Below are 22,632 nucleotides of genomic sequence, written 5' to 3' on the forward strand. Positions count from 1 at the left end.
AAAAGCAGGGCACTGTAATGTGTACGCTCCAAGTATGTTAGACTGTCCCTAAACTATGGAGCTCAGGCTGGCCCCGAACTCACTACCCTCCTGCCTCAGCCTCCTGAGTGTTACAGCTGCAGGTATGTGCCACTATGTCTGACCTTAGGAGGCCTTTCTCTTGATCATGATTTTAAGTGTAAAAAGATAAAGATTATAAATAAGCTGGGCATGTTAGTGCATGACTTTAATTCCAGCACTAGGGAGGCAGAGGCAGTCGTATCTCTGTGAGTTCGAGGCCAGCCTGTTCTACAGAATGAGTTCTAGGACAGCCAGGGCTACACAGAGAGAAGCCATCTCATAAACAAACAAAACTTAGGAAGGAACTGGGGCTGTTTATCCTTAAACATTGGGAGGTGGCAAGCTGGGTATTTTCATGCAAGTGGAAGGGTTAGATTTTATCTTCGTGGCTCCAGCATACAGAACACAGACCAACAGAAAGAAGCAGAGTAGAAAAGTGCTGTCTAGCAGAAAGACCTACAATTGCTGCCCCTGTCACGAACACTCTTCTGAAAAGGACGGTACGACGGGGAAGCCACAGGCTGGGGAGACAGCCGCTCAACGGGAAAGCTGCTCGCCGGGCGACTGTGAGGGCCTCGGCCTAAATCCCTAGAACCCATGTAAACCAAGATGCTGTCTATCGGTCCTATGGTAAGAGGGGAGGTGGGAACAGGAGAGTTCCTAAAAGCTCGTGGGCCAGCTAACATAGCCTGTGGGGGTCAGTGAGATGGCTCAGCAGGTTAAAAAAAAAAGCACTCCATGCCAAGCTTTGGCAAGCTGAGTTCAATCCCAGAAAGAAGCCACATGGTGGACAGAACTAACAACTCCCACAGCCGTTCTCTAACCTCCGTCCATCCACACATCCTGGCAAATCACACACACACACACACACACACACACACACACACACACACACACACGCGCGCGCGCGCAGCTAATGACTCACATCTAAGGCTGTCCTCTGACTGCCACATGAAGTCTGTGGCATGAGCTCACTGCATACACATGCACATATACACACAAAGATAAATATATACGCAACCATGCATGTAACATAAAATTTACCAGTTTAACAAACTTTAAAGGCGCCTTCAGTGGCAACGTTCACAATCTCGTGGACACATTATTACTACCCATTTGTACGATACTTTCCAGCTTCCCTAAATGCTAATCTACACACCCAGTAAACACTAACTAACTCCCTGTTGCTCTCTCCTGGGCTCTGGAAATGAACATTTCCTTCATTCATTTCCCTAGACAGCTGCATGTTCTCGGTACCTCATACAAATGAGGTCACACAGATTCCATGGAAGCACTTTTGAGGGGCAAGAGCTGCCTGTAATGAGAAGAGGCTAGGCGTCCACGTCAGGACATAACAGTGAACAGAATCACCACACTCAAGCTGGGCATCTAGGACTCCTCACGGTTCTTTCCAGATCCAGCGTCTCCATGGCTCTACGGATAACTAACTGCTATGGCCCTTCTCTGTTCTAATATTTTATTGAGAATATCGCATCCAGGGCATTTGAGTCTTTAGATCCTCTGATCTAAAAATAAAAGAGCTCTTTTCTGAGGAAACACTCTTTCAGTACATGCAACGTGCATGTGAGAAGCTTTCTCTTCGGTCACGATGACTTTTGTCCCCGCCCTGATGGAAACTACGGGTTTGTTACTCTTGTTAGTCTAAGGTATCAGACAAAAATAAATGCAAATTTATGCACTAGGACAGAGCCAGAGGTATCCAGGCTTGTATCCTCTTCCTGACAATGACAAACAAGAGAGGGTGAGGAGGGGTGTTACAAGCTACCTCTTCAGCCCATGTACACAATCAGGGACATGTGGGGGGGCACTCTTTCTATACCCCTACGGATCTGAACCCCCTCTGATGGATCTGAACCCCCTCTGATGTCCTTAAAACTACTAGAACACAATCTTGGTAAGCCCAGTTTTACAAACGGAGCAGTCCCACACCCTGTGTGCATATGCTCAGACTTGTATGATGGAAATGATTGAGACTTCAACATGTTCCTGGAGCCTAGAGTTTCACCGCCTGTGAAAGTATACAATGGCCAGGTGGTGGCGGCGGCGGCGGCGGCGGCGGCGGCGGCGGCGCACGCCTTTAATCCCAGCACTTGGGAGGCTGAGGCAGGCGGATCTCTGTGAGTTTAAGACCAGCCTGGACTATGGAGTGAGTTCCAGGCTCCAAAGCTGCACAGAGAAACCCTGTCTCAAAAAAAAAAAAAAAAAAAAAAAAAAAAAAAAAAAAAAAAAAAAAAAAAAAAAAAAAAAGAAAAGAAAAGAAAAGAAAAGAAAAGAAAGAAAGAAAGAAAGAAAGAAAGAAAGAAAGAAAGAAAGAAAGAAAGAAAGAAAGAAAGAAAGAAGGAAGGAAGGAAGGAAGGAAGGAAGGAAGGAAGGAAAGAAAGAAAGAAAGAAAGAAAGAAAGAAAGAAAGAAAGAAAGAAGGAAGGAAAGAAGGAAAGAAAGAAAGAAAAAGAAAAAGAAAAGAAAGAAAGTATACAATGTACTCATCTTGTCCAGGGTGGCTGAAAGTTCAAATGTGACTGAGTGTGGAAAGTATTTAAGTCTGACTCAAGTATCTCTTAATTATTGCCCAATTCACTCTAGTTATAAAGACTTAACAGCTTCAAGTCCTTAACAAGTGTTAGCACAAATACGTTGTTATGGAATTTTAAATTATTCTATGGAAGAAACTGATTCTCTCACTCCCTGTGATGAATATTAATTTTACAGGATTTCTTTTAAAAGAACCACCTGAGCAGCAGCCACAGGAACAAGGCAGAGAGCTTGGCAACCAAAAGCAGAGGGTTTTAGCAATGTAATAAAGGAAAAGAAAAAAAAAATGTCAGCCAAAGAAAACAAATACAAGGAATAGAGAACCAAATTCAAAATCTTAAATGAAAAACAAACAAACCAACAACTTAAACCAAGCATGAATATAAATTCGTGACCACTATGTGGAGAACAATTTATTGTAGGAAATGTCTATACTTAAGCCCAGATAATTCAACTGGTTCTCAAAAGTCTCACCCTGTTCACCAAACTCTTCCTCGGTACTTTTATCCACGTTCTTTGCTCAGACTGTACTGCAATCTGAAGTCTGGGTCTTGTTTCTGCTCACCACCGCTTTACCCAAGTGTATCTCTAGTACTAACCCAGCAGGCCTGAAGCTCCCAGGCTGTTTCCCACCTCCCCCGGTGGTCACATGGAAATCATTACACAAGGATGCTGGCCAGACGATCCCAAGCCCTCCCTGACATGTTCTCCTATGTATCATTTGGAGTCTGGTTGAGGTATCCCATCATCTCTAAAATGATTCACTGGTCTGGTCTAGAACTGTCCACACCTTGATTGCTTTGCTTCTGAGCAGGGGTCTCTATGCAGTGACGGATCATCAGGCTGATTTATTTTGCTTCTATTACTCAACCTTGAGTGTCTTCATAAGAGGAATGACACTCATTGATGAAGCCCCAGCCACAGAATATATTTTGGTGAAGCAATGAATGAACAAATCTGTGAGACTGTTCCTTTAATTCAACAAGTCTCAAAATACTGATCACTACCATTTATTTTCATGTATCTATATCTCTATATATCTTTAATGACTAAAAACACTTCAAGTAAGGCAACCATCAGCGGTGAGGTGAGTTCATCACTTCTTGAAAGCTATTTATTTATCATCCTACTCTGACACATAAGAGTTATGTTTGCCATATACTTCACTAGGCATAATCTGACAAGACATGACCAAAGGTTGTAAAACCACCCAGAGGAAAGTTATCATAAATATTAACTTTTAGGGCTTATCCAGGAATATCCACTACAATTTTATATAATATCACTTCAGATACAAAGGGGGGTGGTGGTATTGCAGAGACCCAGAGAGAGTGGGAAGGGGGAACCTAGGTTGAATATGATCAAACACATTGCATACATGCATGAAATTATTAAAGAATAAATGAAAACATATAAAATAAATATATTATACACATGCATTTATGAAACCAGGGCTGGCTGTTAGTATCTAGCAGTGCTGAACCATCCCTCTACCCACCACCTTTCCTTCTCAAAAGAGAGAAGGGAAAGAGGAAAATAAAGAAGCCGAGTGAGCTGGAAGCACCAGTGATAGCAGCACAGTGTAGGAAGAGTGTAATCTCTTCATCTTTTTCTGTTTTTGAGGCCCATCTTATAATAGGCTGGTATCTTGATCTCCCTATGCAGTTGAGACTGGCCTTGAACTCCTGATCCTTCTGCTTCTGAGAGCTGGGATCATATCTACCTCTCTACTTATCTGCCTAACTGCCCCCATCCATCCATCCATCCATCCATCCATCCATCCATCCATCCATCCATCCATCCATCCAGACAGGGTTTTATTGGGTAGCCCTGGCTGGCCTGAAACTCAGGGATATGACAGCCTCTCTGCCTCCCTAGTACCAGAACTAAAGGTGTACCCCACCATGACTGGTTCAATCTGTCTTAAAAGAAAGTACTTTATAAACATTGGTGCTTTGTGACTGATAATGTGTTATTGTCCGGAACTTTGTAATAGACAGTACCATGACATCACAGGTTGAAAATGCTCTTGTTGTTGAGTAACTCACTAACATCCTTTGCTGCCTCCAGGACTCAATGTGACATTCATCTAATAAAGAACTAAACTTCATTTCTTGCCACTTAGCCACTTACTCAACTGATGCCTGCTATAATGGATCAAGCCTAGTCCTAATTAGGACACAGATCATGCACACTCAGGATTTTCCTTTACAGCAATCAGCTTAACGAGGTCTTTGGGAACACACAAAGCCTAAAAGTCAGGACTTCCTGTGATGATCTAAAGCATCTTCTTTTTTCTGAGCTTATCACGCTGCCATGCGTCAGTAACTGTGGTCAGTACAGCCACTGCTCAGTAAGCAGGTTTGGAGCCCAGCATCCACCAAAGCAGCGGGGTTTACTTCAAGTCCTTCTGGGCAGTACAGAACTCTGTTGACAACATGCTCAGAGCCATTTTCTCTGTGTTCATATACCCTTTTGTTAAAGTCTTAAGTCTTTCCTTGCAGTTCATGAGTTTGGACCTGAGAAGATGCTAAGTAATTTTTTCCGGAGGGTAATTGGAGATACACTTACTACAAGATGTTACACAGGCAACAATTTTATCTTAATTTTACTCCCGCTCTATGGATCTCCACTGTCTCACCTCTCCTGCTCATTATGCTCCTTGGTGGGTAATTGGTTCTGTGAGGAGCAGTGTAGCATCTCCACCAGCTCTGCGATTGGGCTTCTTTATCACTCTGAGCACAAGGATTTATTGTTGGTAATGTGTGGAGATCTTGAACGTGATGGTCGTATTTTAGCTCCTTGTCACAGTGATGAATGGTATCAGTATTTAAAAGTTACAGTTAAAAAAGCCTAATAAAAATATTTAAAGTATTTCTGCATATGTGCATAAAATATTACCATCTTTTCTTTCATTTACAAAGAAAACCCCGATCAATGACCACATACTACAGGGAAATAAATGCCCACGATCAAAGGAGGCTTCAGAAGTAAGAAACAATAAAAGCTCAGCCACAGAGGACGGAGAAGTGAGGGGACACCCTCAGAACATCAGCCCGCTTACCAATTGTGTGGAGCTAATTGAAATGCTCACACTGTATCCTGCAGTCTAGAACGCGTTCTAATGAGGCAGGTGTGCCATTTAGAAGCATGCTGATTAAGGAGAGTGAGTCTCCTGGAAGAAAACAAATCTAATCCTGCACACTGAGCCTAACAAAACCCTCCACTGCTAGATGAAGCCGACAGATGAAAAAAATGACAACGAAATAATTAGTTTCCCCAGGGCCTTCAGTTTCTTATCTGGACAGGGCCTTGGCTTTTAAGATTGCATCTGAACAGCTCTCTTCCACCCCTGCCATTAGAAACTGCAGACATTGCATTTATCTTCCTAAGAGGGATCAAAGTCTGATTCAACACAGCTGGAAATCCGACATACGGTTACAGGAAGACTGCTGAGGATTTACAAACTGTTCATGTTGGCAAGCACGTCACAATATTAGAACTATAAACTCCACATTATATTATATTAGCACTATAAACTTGAGATTTATAAAAATAGAATGTTCAAATCAACTTACATTCAGGTATCACAATTCTTTAGTTTTTGCTTTAAAAAAAAAAACACCTGAGTACCTCCCAAGTGATTCCCAGCTTCAGTGTTTAAAGAATGTTGGCAAAAGCAAGTCCAGGCTTTAAAACCACTATTTCTTTAAGGCTAAGAAAACTGTCAGGAGGTGGGGACTGGTGAGTGCACCTGCAATCTCAGCAGCAGGAGTAGTTCCAAGAGCCTGAGCCTAGTCTAGCTACAGAGGGAGAGGCAATCTCAAGACAAATGAAAACAAACGAACAAGAAGACAGGCTTCTCGAGAACTCCTGTCTTAAAGATGGCACAAGGGGCTGGGGGCGGGTCAGTAAAGCACCTTATGTGCACAAATGTGACTCCCAGCACCCACATAAAAATGAAGTGGGTTATGGTGGTCTTTGCTTCGAAACCTAGGGCTGGGGAAATGGAGACAATCCTTGGAGTGTACTGATCAGCCAGTCTAGCCTAATTGGTGAGCGCCAAACCAATGAAAGACTGTTTCAAAGGAAATAAACAGCATTTCTGTGGATGACAGCACCCACGTGCACATGTACCTGCACACATCACATACAAAACACACACACACACACACACACACACACACACACACACACACACACACACACACACACCCCTGAGTAAAATATGGCATTAAAAAAACCAAAGTAAACACTGGCACTAACTTTTGAAAATTATTCCTAAGTAAAACTAGAGCACAGCAGCAAAGGCTAAATTAAAAAGAGGCATGTGGTAGAGTTGCCTATCCACAGAGAAAAGGACAGCTTCTGCATTTGCTCTCAACTGCCCTGAGACGTCCACTTTAGATCCGGTCCTCAACCTTGCCTTGGCATGATGGGAGCTAAATGCAGACATCTCCATACCAAAGAGAAACGTGCACCAACTGCTATGAGACAGGCAATGCAGCTGGACCCAATAAATAACACCCAAAGGTGGAGGCAGGCAGGCCACTAACAGTCTAGAAAAGCCACACATTAGACATCTTCCTTTCTTTCCCTTCCCTTTCCTTCCCTCCTTCTCCTTTTCTTTCTTGGGACAGGGTTTCTCTGTGTAGCCCTGGCTGTCCTGGAACTCACTCTGTAGACTAGGCTGGCCTCGAACTCCCAAGCACTAGGACTAAAAGCATGTGTCACCACACCTGGCTTTACACATATTTCTCTAACACCATCCTTAACAGAACTTCACACGCAGAGATCTGCCAAGTCAGTGAGACACTATGCACAACTCAGTGTGTCACTACTATTACTTAGCACCCAAAGTATACTCGGCCAGAGTGTAATTGGTACTCTCAGGGCTTGTCCTCACAGGAGCAGTCAGAGCAGTGCGATTCTATCACCACACTCAATTCTCAGTTGTCCTCTGGGCACACAAGCCATCCGTGGACAGTATTTCCCAGCCCCTGCCTGCTCTGCGTTTGTTTTCCTCGCTTCCTCTGCCCTTTCAATTACAGTATTCATAAGCAGGGAGGCAAGAGAGTTGCTTGGATAATTACTATCCAAATGTCAAGAGCTCGGATCTATCTTGTCGTGTATGCAGCATCTATACGCTCCATCCCCTAGGTCTCTGTTGTGGTGGAAGTTCCAGCTGCACTAATGCTTTGGGCCAGGCATTACTCTGGGACCAGAGCATCACTGACAGAGGTGGGGAGCCATACAAGCCCCTCATGCTCCCTAGGAAGCTACAGCAGGGCTAGGGAGAAACAGAACACTGAAGAAGCTTCCCCATCAGGTCAGGGGGTTTCCAAGCTTAATTTCCTGGAAGTTTTAAGTGTACACAAGGCCACTACAACAATACAATAGGAAGAAAAAATAAGGAAACTTTCTGATATATTAAATCAATGCTTAGTAGACTCTGCCTCCCCATGGATTACAGGAGGGCCACATGCCCACCAGGCCACATAATCACATCTAAGTGTACAGGTTAGTGGCACTCAGGACATTCATACTGTTGTGTACACACACACACACACACACACACACACACACAGGTACATTTTACATATAATGAAATGGCTGCATCGATGAAGGTTCCAAACCCATCATCCCTCATCAAAATACAGAATTCTGAAAATTACAGAAGTTCTGCTTCTTACCCTACTTTCCTACTCCTCTTTGATAGCAGCCACTACTTTTATTTTAATAATTTATTTAAATTTATTTTATGTACATTGGTGTGAAGGTGTCAGACCCCCTGAACTTGTAGTTACAGATAGTTGTGAGTTGCCATGAGAGTGCTGGGAACTGAACCCAGGTCCTCTGGAAGAGCGGCCAATCCTCTTAACTGCTGCGTCTTATCTCCAGCCCCTAGCAGCCACTACTTTTCATTTCTATTACAATAAATTAATTTTATTGTACACTTATAAGGTAGACAGTGACTAAGAAAGACACCCAAAGTTGATTCCTAGCCTTCACACATGTGCATGTATGTGTACACACACACACACACACACACACACACACACACACACACACACACACACACACTACCCAAGTCATACATAGATTCACACCCCTGTAATCCCAACATCTGGCAGGTAGAGGCAGAAGAATCATCAGAAGCTCAAGTTCATGCTCAGTCACATCGGAACTTTAAGGCCAACCTGGGGTACCCGAGACCCTCACCCATGGGAGGGAGAAAGGGAGAGCTGTAGGGAGAACAAAACAATTACGATCTAGGCCAGAATGAGATGGTCTCAACCCCTGTCAAAGCATGAATCTACATGTCCTAAAATAACCAATACTCAACTTTGAGACATGCTTTACCATTTCAGTTCTAAAGCCCCCAGTGCTCAAGAGGCACGGGGCGCAAAAATGGCAGAGCCAGAGCAAGGGCAGATGTGCAGCCACAGCACCCACGGACTCATTGCAGCCGTGGCTACCTGCCCAGCCTGGCTCCCTCAGTAACACAGCACGGTGGGAGGGGGACACGGGCCCTAACAGCTGTTGGAGGAGGGACTGTCACTTTTCTCAGTGCTATAGCCTTTTCTCCAGTAAATTCTCTCCAACCGGGGTAGGGCAAGGAACTCTGACCAAATCAGTAGGCTACACAGTGTAGGGCATGAGTAGGAGAGATACTTGCTGACCAGAAGGAGAACTGGGGTGGCAGTGAAAATTACTATAATTACATAAATGTATGAAAGTGTCGAGCAATAAATATTTTAAAGGTACACAAACTATGGGTACAAGGTCAGGTGACCACTCAGTACATACTAAGATGCCAGAAGTGGATACTGTAGTCTCCATTCTCCAGACAAGGGGAATGAAACTAACTTTCTCAAAACAGTCAGGCTCTAAGCAACTGAGCTACCATCTCTTTAGGCCTCCAGTTCATTATTAAGCACAGCTGGCCGTAGGTATTTGCGGGATTTGGCTCTAGGATCTCCTTCAAACACAAAAATCTGTGGATGCTCAAGTACCTGACGCAGGAGGATGTGCTATACAATGTGCATATTAGTGAATTATGTAAGTTATCTATCTCTAAATTACTTCCAATACCTAACAGTAAAAACGCTGTGACTGGGAAAAATGGCGGGAGATGGGGGTTCTGTACATAGTCAGTTCAGATGCAATGTCCCTCCCCACCCCAACTTTTCTATCTGTAGTTGGTTAGACTGGAGCTGTGGGATCTACAGATACAAAGAACCAACTGCACTGTTAGTAATGAATGTCATCGTTTCTCAAGTTGACACACCAGGAGGCATTGTTTAAAGGCCTTCTTTGCTAGCTCCTATAAAGCCCAGCTTAGACAAATAAATAGAGCAGTGTAACCGATCGGTTAAGGTCAGGGTCGGGAAGAATTTAAACTAGTATTTGACAAGTCACACAATCTACTCTTGCATAATCTAGACTGCCTCTGCTTGTAGAGGCTATTAGAATGATCACGATGTTTCAAACCTCTTGGCTTTATTTGTTAACTAAGGTGTGACAGAGTGGAACTGATTGCTTTTGAAGTTTTTCTAAGACTGACCTTGGTTACAATATGAATTCCAGCACACTTGGCTTGGAAGCAACGATTTATGCTTTTTAGAGATCAAGCTAAACATACATTTCTCAGTCAAAAGCCCTGTACAATAATCCAATCTGAGCAGGGGCACTTTAACCCACAGCCAAATAAAAAGCATGATTGCCTTTTTCCACACACAAATACCATTCTAGGTTTAGGCCAATTAATCATGAATATAACTTTTCAGACATTACATAATTTCACATAGACTTGCTTCTAGTGGCAGCCAAAGAAAACAGCAATTTGTATCACTAGGAATAAATCTACACTCGACCAGAAATAAAAGTTAAAAACACGAAACAGCAAAACTCTGGCCACCTCTTTCTCGACACCGTCCTCTATGATGTCACTAATAATCTTACTTTTTAAAAAACCAACATTAGTGAAATAGCTTAGAATGACATACGCTGTTAAATCACATGAATAAGGTGAAAATGAGGGAAATTCAAATAGTTTTTGTGCCCACAAGAAGAGTGGCAGTCTCAAAGATAATAGGGATGACACCAGGAATCAGGAAAAATCAAGTCACACATGATGCGCAGGACACCTTGGCTCTACAGAGTCTCAGTGACTCTGTCTCTGTCAGCCTCTCTCTTCCCTCCCTCTCCCTCAGCACTGATGTACTAAATCATATTCCTGTATTTTTAAGTATCTTTATTATTATTTTTTTTAATTTTTGAGGCAGGGTCTCATATCTGAAGCTGGCCTCAGACTCACTATGTAGCTAAAACTGTTGGATTCTGGATCCTTTGGTCTCCACCTCCTCCTATCTCTACCTTCCGAGGGCTGGAATCAGGGTATGTGCCCTCATGCCCAGTTTATTTATTACTATTTTTTCAAGATTTCATTTTCTATTCTAAAAATCACTCGTTGGGGCCAGAGAGAGAGATGGCTTAGCAGTTAAGAGTGTACACTCATCTTACAGAAAACCCAGGATTGATTCCCAGCACTCGGGTTGGTGGGCTCACAATTGCCTGAAACTACAGCTCCAGGGGAATCTGTTGCCCTCTTCTGGCCACTGTGGGTACTGAGAAACACATGGAAGTATGCACTCACACACATTTATACACACATATACGTAACAAAAGTAAATCTTAAAAATATTTTGTGTGTGTGTGTGTGTGTGTGTGTGTGTGTGTGTGTGTAGCTGAGGACCAAACCAAGGGCCTTGCACTTGCTAGGCAAGCACTCTACCATTGGGCTAAATCCCCAACCCCAATAAATTATTTTTTAAAATAAAACATTTAACTGATATATACCTAGTAAATAAAAAGTAACTGATTTGAAATTAATTCACCAATATCTACATTTAACGTTTTCAAATACAAATAACCAACACAAACCTGTTACATTATTTTAATAAGGAACTAATTAGCCTAGATTGCCTTCAGCAAGAATATGCAACAGGATATTTATAAGCAATAAAAACAAGAAAACAAATGCAAAATACACCATTTGAAATAATAGCTGAAGCTATATGAGATTTCAAAGGAGGTATGTATAGACTTACAGCATACTTGTTTGCAGTTCCATTCCAGTTATTTTTAGGGTTCCCTCCTTTACATTATCCTTTTAAAAACAAAATAAATTTCTCTTCCACTTACTTAAAATTGGCTCTATGAATGCCTGCTTTTAAATTTTTCCCAAGGAAAATATATTACCACCACCACCACCACCACCACCACCCTCACCCCCCAAAAGTGTGCAAGTGCCCATGCATACATATGGCATTCTTGTGCTTTTCAAAAGACCAAACCACTAACATCAGACTGGTGTATCAGGGAGAAACAAGCTGCACAGTGCTTCGCTCCTTTTGGGCAAACCTAGCCTCGTAGACAAGCGCTTTGTTTAAATTTATTTTGTGTTTTGCATTTGAATATATCCTTTTTTTTCCATTTTCTAAAAAAGGTACATTATAATTTTAGATGTTTTTCCTACGTTATAACATCATGGAGGTTTGTGTATACATATGTGTATACACATATTAAGAATAATGAATGTGGAGGGGCATGCTTTGTTCTCACTTCCCTCATTAATAATAATATCTACTGTTTATTGCACATCCACTATACGGCAATTATTGCATTAGAAGCTTAAACTATTTCAAGAATCCAATGCAGTAGATGTTACTATAGCCTCAGTCTTTCTGAGGAGACGGTGGGGCACAGGGAGGTAAGGACCACAGGCATGGCTACAAGTAAAAATGAACAGGAGCCAGAGAGGTTACACATTATACTTAATTGATCAACCAGAATCATTCTGGAAGTGGGAAGCAGTGTTTCAGGGGAAGGGACTAGAGAGTGTGGAGCCTTTGACTGCCGGAAGATTTGGAGGCCATCAATTCTCTACTTGATCAGCAGAGGGCTGAAGAAAATGATGGTGTATTGGGAAGGCTTGCGCTGGCTGTGGACAGGAAGGAGGCAGTCTGAGGAGATGACAGGGATGAGAGGATTCATGGCCTGCTAGTGGCAGCCATGTGCACAGGCAGCCAGGGAGATCCCGGGAAGAGGGGAAGAGACACCACTTGGAAGGGGAAGAGCTGAGGAAGGGCGTAAGAAGAGGTCTTGCGGTAGCTCTACAAAATGAAGAGAAGGCAAGCAGAAGGCAAAGAATAGGAGGCCTGGACCCAGACGCAATAGAGCTTGGAGGACTTCCGGAGGATTCCTAAAGACTGATTTTATCCATGGCAAGTCTATATTGTTGAGGGGGACAGTCACTCAGAAAAGTATTCTAAATTCAACAGTGCTCAGAAAAAGTGCCATGACAGGAAGCTCTCTCGTGACTCACTCTGCCAGCGCAGATAATTGCTTAGCAATTACTGGTCATGTTCGTCATAGAGACTGTAGACATTTTTACACTGTGGGGATCTGTGTCTTGAAACTTTTATTAGTATTTAGATAGACTCTAAGCAAAGTTCTCTACCCAAGCCATCAGAATAAAGATGAGAATTTTCCAAAGAAAACTTACTATTGCCTCCATTAAGGCACAGTTATCTTCCGTTAGGATGCACATATGAATAATTTATCCTCACCTGGAATGGTTAACACATAGATTGTCCTGAAGACACACACAGCTAGTTTTCTTAACAGACCAGATCATAGAAATTCCTAACAGCTTTTCTCATTTAGAAAAGGGAATCAAATACCAACATTTATAGGGAAAGCCAACTTCAGCAGTTTATTGATTTAGCTTTAGGAGTATTTCACAACTGAGTCCTTTTTAACTGCATACAACCAGGAGCATGTGTCTAATCGATACTGAACATCTACCTTGCAGTTGGGGCTCATGAATTAATCAACATCTGCTCCAACTCAAAACCATCAGGCAAAAATCAGCAGTGACCTACATCTCATTGAACAATAAAACCTGACAACAAGAAAGTCAAATCCACCCACAAGGGCCAAAACTGGGAGTGTCTACATGTGAGCTATGCATGTATATGTTACCTCTCTCAACTATAATTTGGCACTAGGGTCCTTACCGATAATATGTCTGTCCTGTATGGCTGGACATATGTCCTCTATGATTACACATCATGTAATGTATAAACCAAGGACGGGGGTTAGCACAAGCCACACCAAACTTGAGTGTGAGGAGAATGTGGCTACCCAACATCTAAGCAACAGTCAATGATTAGGCCCAATGACCACTTCCTCAGGAAAAAATAGTGGGTAAGCAGAGGTCTGTCCATGAGAGCCGCAAACTGTTTAAGAAGGTTGTTATTTCTAGTTATGGTCACAAGAGTGTGATTACAGACACTCTGAGGAGAAGAGCCTGTTTGTTCTCCCTGGTGTGAGCAACTCACTGACTCAGGCTCTGAAGGCAGCAGCCAAGCGGCAGTGGGCATGGACCCAGCGGTTCCTGGAGGAGAACAGATGGGCAGCCATTCTAAAAAGGGCCCCTGATGTCACCAGCAATGAGACATGAGGGCTCGATAAATACATCACCCTCCTCAGGTGGCACATGTAAGGAACACTTCACAGTATATATAAGGAGATATTTTTCTTACTGGGTAGCAGACTACAGCAGACACTGCTATGCTTTGGTGTCCCTACTAATCCCCCCTCTTCTCCCTCTCCCCTGCCCCTCAATGAGGCATATCCAAGGCTCCCCATCAACTCTATCAAAAGACTATGTTTTTAAAAACACACTTATCTTGGTTATAGGACGTTTATATTTCTTCTATGTAACAGAATTTATTCAAAGACTCTAAACAACCACTGACCACAGCATGGTAAAGGAACTAAAAGGCACAAAATCTGGAATCAGATCACGGGTTAGATTCTGAACTCTGCACTTTCCAGTTGGGTTTGACTACTTTAGCTTTTGGATTCCACATCTATAAAATGTAACAATCACTGGGATGAGACCTGAATCTATCTCTCTATCTCTATCTCTATCTCTATCTCTATCTCTATCTCTATCTCTATCTCTCTCTCTCTCTCTCTCTCTCTCTCTCTCTCTCTCTCTCTCTCTCTCTCACACACACACACACACACACACACAATCCCCCATGTGTGTATGCACACACACCCCACATCATACACGCAAACAGAATCCCACACGCTTCATATATGCTTAAGACATGCATAGCTTTCAGCAACTACTCAAGATACGTCAGGAAAAAAAGTGAAAAAATGAGAACATATGACTTATGCTTTGCAGAGTTTACAAACTACACACTAAGAAACCATACACACAATTAAAAAACTGAAGACAACATAATCCCACAATCATATTTCTTGCATTTTTTCAACACAACAGTCTGTGGAAAGTTGGCAAGTTACATGGGAAATGGTCAGTTCCTATACTCCTTAGAAACGAAAGTTATGGGGCTCAGCTCTTGGAGCACTTGCCAAGCACGCTCGGAAGTCCTGAGTTCCATCCCCACAGCACCACAAAACTGGGCAAGATGGCACATCTGTAAAACCCGGTGTTGGGGATGTAGAGGCTAAAGGACCAGAAGTTCGAAGTCATGCTTGGTTACAGAGTGAGATTGAGAGGCCTGGGGTAACTGAGATCTTGTCTGAAAAAAGAGAAAGAGGCCAGCAAGATGCTTAGCAGTTTAAAACCAGTCTCTACTCCAGAGTAAGCCCAATGCTAGCCTGGGCTACATCTTGACACACTACCTCTCTCCTAAAAAATTAATTCAAAACAACAACAACAAAAACAAAAGAAAAAACAAACAAACAAAAACAAAACAAAAAACCCGACCCAACCAAAATCTCCACCATCCACTCAAAAACCTGTACTAGCATGCAGGTAGGAAAACATTTTCCAACAGTACAGAAATTTAAATCTAGAATTAACCATGTTCACTTCCACTAAGTCTATGCAAATGAAACATGAGGTAGGTTAAACACAAATCTGTTACATATCTGCCCACAACCCCAATCTCCACAATGAACTTCACCAGGCATCTTGCACGGGGCATCTTCTTTCCTTTCTTTTTGTTGTTGTTGCTTTGTTTGGTTTTTTGAGACAGGGTTTTTTTGTGTAGCCCAGGCTGTCCTGGAACTCACTCTGTGGACCAGGCTGGCCTCGAACTCAGAGATCTGCCTGGCTCTGCCTCCTGAGTGCTGGGATTAAAAGCGTGCACTATCACCGCCTGGCTGAATCGGCATTATTTTCAGAGTATCTTAAAATAATTAAGAAAAGGTAACAACATTTAAGGTAAGTTTGGTCTGTGAAATGCAAATATTTTTTTTTTTTTTTTTTTTTTTTTTTGGTTTTTCGAGACAGGGTTTCTCTGTGTAGCTTTGCGCCTTTCCTGGGACTCACTTGGTAGCCCAGGCTGGCCTCGAACTCACCGAGATCCGCCTGGCTCTGCCTCCCGAGTGCTGGGACTAAAGGCGTGCGCCACCACCGCCCGGCGAAATGCAAATATTTTTAAAAATAATATAACCTGTCACTGACTGATTATCAAAACATTCTTTGATTTTTAAAAATCTTCCTGGACATATACCTCATCCCCTCTTATCTCTTTCCTAGTCCACAAATTTCTTCTTTCCAAGTCCCCCCAACTTTCATGGCCTGTGTGTCTCCACTGCGTTAATGAGGGTTGCCTGAAGGACCCAGGTGGAGGGCTATCTGCTAAGTGGACGCAGTCTCTCAGTGGCTGCACCGCTGAGGTGAGTCCTTCCCTTTTCCACCTGTGAGGGAATGTTGACGGGTCCAGAATGTGCAGGTGGGACTGTCCCAAGCCCCAGCTCTTAGTTCCTTCCACATCCTCTTCTGAGATGTTCCCCAAGCCTGAAGGGGCATGTAGACATGCCATTTAGCACCGAGCATTTAACAGCACTGACTGATTTTTAAGACCTAAATGTTATCATTACCACAAAGAAAAGTATCACTTATTTGTGCTTAACTCTTTGCCCGAGTAGGTTAAAATGCAGGTGAGAATTAAGCCAAGGATGTATTAGTAATGAGATTTTATTCAGTGTGAATTCTTTTGTATACATTGCTTACAGAATGTGTATGTATAAAACAGCACCTTACCATGAGCCACACATATTTCCTATTAATTACCTATAGCAGGTTTGTTGTTGTTGTTTGAGGCAGGGTCTCTCTACATAGTCCAAGCTGCCCTGGAATTTACAATGTAAACCAGGCTGGCTTGAACTCACAGAGATCCACCTCCCTCCTGAGTGCTGGGATTAAAGGTGTGCGATGCCAGGCCCAGCCCCCTACCAGGTTATTAATCACAATTGCAAACAATTTGCTCCATTGACAGTTCCTTGGCTTTGTTTTGACTTGATCACTTCACAGATAATTAGACTGTGGAATCAATCTGGATTACGCTGGACCGTATCCTATACTTGATGATACATACCCTGGCAGCATTCAGTCAATGCACAATAATACTGCCATTCACGAATATTCTAAATACTTTATGTTGACTGAAAAATATTTATCAGAGGATTTCACTGTATGGAAAAGCATATGCAACCCAAGGTAGAAGTGGGATGTTTCAAAAGAGAGTGCCAGGAAACACGAGCCAGAACACAGGCCAGCCAGTATATATAAATATTATTTTGGTAGGCACTTAAGATAGATCAGATATTTTGGTTAGAAAACTAAAGACACAGCAAGGGTAGAAGAAACTAATTTCATTTAAATGGCTACTTTCTTAATAAGTAGAAATTAATCTCTGGTAAATCAAGGCATAATGTCATCAAAGATATGTAAGTGCTGAGGCCCAAACCACTACCGCCAAGTATCTGCAGCATCTCCCAGGCTAGAGCACAGAGAACTTAGCAAATCGTCATGTAATTAATGATCCACTAAACAACCCAGACAAGAAAGGGTCTGAGTGTCAGCCCCAAGTTCTAGCTCATAACAACAGTAAGACATCTTCAGCGGGGAAACGAAAGTTCTTGGCTACAAGCTCTACTCACCATCTTGTACTCATCAAAGTCATCTGAACAGACATTAATCCGGGTTGTTTTACTATTGTCTAAAAGCTGAAGAATGTACATGTCATAAATACTTATTGGCTTCATTTCTTAATTTCTCAGGAAAGGGTTATAAAACCTCTAGCATTTTTAAAGTCATGTAAAAACTAAATCTCTTTTCTGAAAAAGTTACAGTCACACGGCAAATGATGTCAATAAGCTAAGATACAGGACCCAGTGGGGTAGCACACGCCTTTCATCCTAGCACTTGGAGGCAGAGGCAGGAGGATATCTGTGAATTCCAGACCAGCCTGATATACACAGTAAGCTCCAGAACAGTCAGGGATACATAGAGGTTGTCTTCAAAAACAAAACAAAACAAAAAAGCTATTAAAAAATTAATTTTAAGGTACAGACTAAAAAACAAACCAACCAACCAACCACAACAAAACAACACAAAATCAAACCCAGTTACAACATGGGGGCACATGCCTGTAAATTTGCACATGGAGCAAACCAGAGAGCCCTGAGCTCAAGGCCAACCTGATCACATGGAGGAGACCCTGGCTTATAGCAACAGCAAAAGCCCACTTCTGATGGAAGAATGGCGATTATTACAATTTTCAGTAGATTTTACTTATTTGTTTTGCACCTGCACTTCCATTTGGGGCAGGTATGCTGAAAAGGGAAGTAACAGTAGCGTGCTGTTGTCATGACTCCACTGCCTTGTACTTACTGAATATTCTTCACTCTTACCTCAGCTGACCCTGAGGATAGGGCTGCAAAATAAAGAAACTGGGTACACAGCTAACTTGACTAAAAGTCACTGTTTCGTGGGAGAGCCTCTGGTGTATACTGAGAAAGGAACCTAAATGATACATTCATTTAGTAAAGAAACTCTGTCCCATTCCACAAGCTCTACATACACAGCAAGTTCCATGCTCCAGTGAGACCACCACCACCACCACCACCACCACCACCACCACCACCACCACCACCACCTCATTATCATCAGGTGGCACTTTGGGCTGGTTTTTCTTTTCTAAATATATATATATATATATATATATTTATTGGTTATGTATACAGTGTTCTGCCAGGAAGAGGGCACCAGATCTCATTATAGATGATTGTGAGCTACCACTGGGCTGGTCTTGAAGGGTGGGCATTCATTGCTCCAAAACAAAACCAGATCATGAGCAGAGAAACAGAACTAAGACAGGGCCTGGGTCGGGTTATTAAAAATCAGCCATGGGCTAGAGAGGTGGCTCTGCAGTTAAAAACACTTGCTGCTCTTGGACAGGACCTGGGTTTGGTTCCTAGTACCAACATGGTGACTAATGACAATCTGTAATTCCAATTCTTAGGACCTAACACCCTCTTCTGGCCTCCATGGGCATTGCATGTATGTACATGGTACACTTACAAACATATATGCAGGCAAAACAGTGATACACATAAATTAAAGTAAATAAATCTTTAAAAGTCAGTCAGTCCATCAGGCGTGCTGACACATGCCAGTGATTCCAGCACTTGGGAGGTGGAGGAGGGTTGCTTCCCTGGTTCCTGTAAGGCTTGCAGGTCTGCTCCCCACTACTGGCAGAATAGGATACTTCAAATAAGCAGTTTGTATTTTCTGCTATAGACAATGTAGGTACAAGAATTGGGTTTTAGAGCTGGGCAGTGGTGGCGCACGCCTTTAATCCCAGCACTCGGGCGGGAGGTCGGGCACTAAAACTACACAGAGAAACCCTGTTTTGAAAAAGAAAAAAGAAAAAAAGAATTGGGTTTTACTAGTCTAAAATCTAATGTCTATCTAATTTCAAAGTCCAATTCAGCAATTGTTCACTGAATATCCTAACATACACATCAATACACGTAGTATAGTAGGTTCTTCTTTGTGTCTCATCGGCTCACTCATCATGCCCTCCACCTATCAAAATTGTGATTGTCAGGCCAGAGCCAGGGTTATGACTTGCCCACCCCAGTATCCAACCCTATCTATGATCTGATGGAGCACATGAACAGGCCAGTCCTGCAGACCCAAAGCTGCAGGCTCTCCATGACACAAGACAACAACAGGATCTCCAAGAGGAGTCCCGGTGAGGGCCCAGCATCGACAGTGTAGCAGAAACCAGAGGCCTCGAACCAGACCACTGACTCTTTGCAAGGAACACTTGCACATAAAGATAAACGGATAAAAGAGTTTACGGCGTGACCTACTATGTCACACTCCAGTTTCCATGATGAGATATTTTCCCTTGTCTTTCTTTTTTTTCTCATAAATTTTATTTTATTTTGGAGGGGGGGATTGCAAGGGCAGAGGGCAGATATGAAGGGATGGGAAATAAATGGGATCGAGATGCATGATGTGAAAGACACAGAGAAAGATTAAAAAAGTTTTTAAAAATTGTGGTTGTGATTATCTGCTTATACTTGCTTCCTGGCTCCCTTTCCCTCCACCACTGGGGGCTCTAAGTGCAGCCACACAAACTACCTGTTCTGCCTACTGCTCAAGTGTCTACATGCAATACAGAGAGCCTCGGATTCATCCTTTGTTGTAGTTTTCCGAGACAGGATTTGTTTTGGTGCCTATCCTGGATCTCACTCTGTAGACCAGGCTGGCCTCAAACTCACAGAGATCTGCCTGGCTCTGCCTCCCAAGTGTTGGGATTAAAGGCGTGCGCCACCCCACCTGGCATGGATTCATTCTTTGATTACCACTGTCCTTTTGGGCCTATGGAAAGAAATGTTACTATAAAGAAAGACTAAGCAAGCCTCTTTAATGGTGCTGGGTAGAGACTGGGGGATACAGCAGAGGGAGAGGGCTATGTGGACTACTACAGTAAAAAAGTCTTCATTTTAGTTTGGCCATGGAGTCTAAAAGATCTCTTCAACTATCCATTAATTCCAATATTAGACCTTTGAGCTTTCAGATGTTAAGAAATAGTTTATTCCCCAAAGGGCAATTAGAAGGAAGTTGAAAAAAAGAAAAAGTTCAATAGAGCAAACTGGCCTATGATTCCACCATCTGAGCTCATCACAGAGCAGTAAGCAGTCTGTAACTGGCCTGTGGAGAGATAAAAGGGCTTCTCTTGGCTGGAAGGTACAATATCAAGCTGTCCCTTTTCTCTGAACAAAAGAATATCCGGTCAACATATTAAGAAGCAAGCCACAAAACTTTCAAGTCTTAAAAGCTCCATGCTTAAGAAACGATGCTTTAGGAGCCAGAGACAGATCTCCTTTGGTAGGGAGAGTGCTTGCCTAGCATGCCCGAGGCCCTAGGCTGGATCCCAGCACTGCCTACTCCATATCACTGAGGAGGTGGGAGAGATTCAGAAGTTGAAGGTTGTCTTTGGTCTGTCTGGGCGACTGAAAACTCTGTCCAGAAACAATGCATAGGCTTAGAAAGCTAGCTCAGCGGGGAAAGGCACTTGCTGCTGAGCCTGAGTCTGCTCTCCAGAACACACACTGCAGAGGGAGGGAACCAGCTCTCTCTCAGCACATATGCCCTCCACATGCATGCTACTGCATGCAAATGCTCCCGAATTCTACCCCATAAATAATCATAAAAACATAATAAGAATAATTCTCAAAGAATAAAAATACATTTTCAAGAAATTGACTTGAAAAGGAAGAAACTATTTTTTTAAATAAATATTGTTTTGAGGTGGGTCTGCTGCCCAAGGCCCAAAATCCAAGACATTATGAGGCTAAGGCTGACCTGCAGAATAAGGCTAGCCTGGGCAGTTTAGCAAGAACCTGTTGAAAAGGAAAAAGTTAAAAGGGCAGCTCAGTGGTAGAGCATTGATTGCCCTAGTGCATATAGGTCCTATACACCATCCTTAGTCTGTATGACAAAACCCCAAAACAACAACAGATGCTTTGGTGACAAAGTTGACATTTTTAAAACCCAACAATGAATAGTAAAGGAACATTCAACCAAGACAGTTCTTTGCGAGAGTGATGCCCCCTCCTCACAGGCCGAACTCTTCAATATTCACAGGGCTTGTTATATGGCTTTTAGTCATTTCATTCTTTGAATCTGCCTAAGACAGCTCTCATTTGGGTGCATCACCCCCATGTATGTTTATAAGGATACCTTGCCGTTAACCTCTAACCCAATTAGTCATCAAACTGGCAGCCTAGGCGGCTTAAAAGGAAGTTAAAAACAAACCAAAACCAAAAAACCCTGAACCAAATGAGATCTACTATGACCATTTTAATTATTGTTTTAACAGAAGTATTCCAGGAAATCTATCTACAGCAATAAATTCAAAGAAGCAGCAAGTATCAGGCCCTGTGTGCACAGAGCCACAGTAGAGTTTATCCTAAGTGCAAGCCTACAGTTTTAGAGAAGTGCAGTCTCCTAGCATGTACTCTCTCTCCTCTTCACGTGAATACTAATTTTTGTTCATCTCGGTACTAACTCACCCTTCTAGTTATTCAAGACCAACCCTGGAACCTTTAGGTGTCCTAACATTTGCGCCATGTCTGTCAACAGTACCGGTCACCTGCACTTCCACACAGATACAGCACCTGGCCTTTACTCACCACCCCGCAACTCTGCACTGCTGTGTGACCCGCTGGGTTCTCAGCAGTCCTCCCCAGCTGCCTCCTAGGTGCCACCTTACAGCTTATTCTGAACACAGCAGCTGAAACATTTATTAAAAGTTCTGAGTCTTTCCCTAAGATGAGTGAGGCTCTGCGCTCAATTCCCAGAACAACTCCACTGGGGGGTGGGGTAGAATCAGCCAAATCATGTTTTACCTGTGCTCAAAACCCTGCAGAAGACCCTCCCCGGCCCTCAGCATCAGCAGGAGCCTTAGGATGGCTCCTGAGACTGGAACACCTGGGCTGGAGTCTCCGCCATCATCTCCTCCTCCATCTTCTCCTCCCTGCTCTCTGCTCTGACTCTAAGCCACATACCCAGCCTCCAATATTTCCAAAGGACCACAGAACACTCTCCGTCAGGGTCCTTGCGCTTGCTATTCCCAACATCCAGAATGACACACTCACTTCC

General features: G+C 42.9%; 1 protein-coding gene across 6 annotated transcripts in view; it reads right to left on the reverse strand.

Annotated features, from left to right (window-relative positions):
* Kat6b (lysine acetyltransferase 6B) overlaps positions 1-22,632 on the reverse strand; it is a 182,774-nt gene that overhangs the window by 69,654 nt on the left and 90,488 nt on the right. The window lies entirely within an intron of this gene.

The sequence above is a fragment of the Peromyscus leucopus genome, chromosome 9 (assembly GCF_004664715.2).
Source record: "Peromyscus leucopus breed LL Stock chromosome 9, UCI_PerLeu_2.1, whole genome shotgun sequence".
NCBI lineage: Eukaryota > Metazoa > Chordata > Mammalia > Rodentia > Cricetidae > Peromyscus > Peromyscus leucopus.